Genomic DNA, 577 nt, shown 5'->3' with positions numbered 1-577 from the left:
AGGACACCCCGGTTGCCTTCATGGGTCCCACGATGCGGATTTCATCGCTCGATGCGCGACGAGCCAACACCGCAAGTGGTTCATAGGCCGTGGCGAAGAGCTAGAAAAAAAAAGCGACGACAGGTTAAAAAAAGGGTGCAACACGAGGACTTCCCAGGAGGTCACCCATCCCAGTACTACTCTCGCCCAAGCACGCTTAACTGCGGAGTTCTGATGGGATCCGGTGCTCTAGTGCTGGTATGGTCGCACCCGTATAAATATGTTCTGAAATTATTCTTAAGTTGACGGCGTGGAGAGGTGATTTTGACGCATCTTCATTCCGACAGAGCGTAGGGGGTCAAAAATGCATTTTTTTGCTCCGTATGGCCGGCCGATGGGCCTATGGCGCATCGGTGCCCCATCCGGCTCGGAAAAAGCTTTCCAGAATGGGGTCATAGTGCCGAATCGGACTCCTGGGCTAAAAGTTATTGAAGCTCCCGCCCGATCGCCACATAGGTTACCCCGGTTGCCTTCATGGGTCCCACGATGCGGGTTTCATCGCTCGATGCGCGGCGAGCCAACACCGCAAGTGGTTCGT

General features: G+C 54.6%; 1 non-coding gene across 1 annotated transcript; it reads right to left on the bottom strand.

Annotated features, from left to right (window-relative positions):
• Positions 1-132: 132 nt before the first annotated feature.
• On the bottom strand, positions 133-251 carry LOC114578670. The gene has a single exon (XR_003699651.1). It is a non-coding gene; the product is annotated as a 5S ribosomal RNA (ribosomal RNA).
• Between the last annotated feature and the right edge of the window lie 326 nt (positions 252-577).

The sequence above is a fragment of the Dendrobium catenatum genome, unplaced genomic scaffold (assembly GCF_001605985.2).
Source record: "Dendrobium catenatum unplaced genomic scaffold, ASM160598v2 original_scaffold_112095, whole genome shotgun sequence".
In the NCBI taxonomy this organism is placed as follows: domain Eukaryota; kingdom Viridiplantae; phylum Streptophyta; class Magnoliopsida; order Asparagales; family Orchidaceae; genus Dendrobium; species Dendrobium catenatum.
Note: the sequence above shows the minus strand (reverse complement) of the source record. Positions and strands in the feature narration are given on the sequence as shown.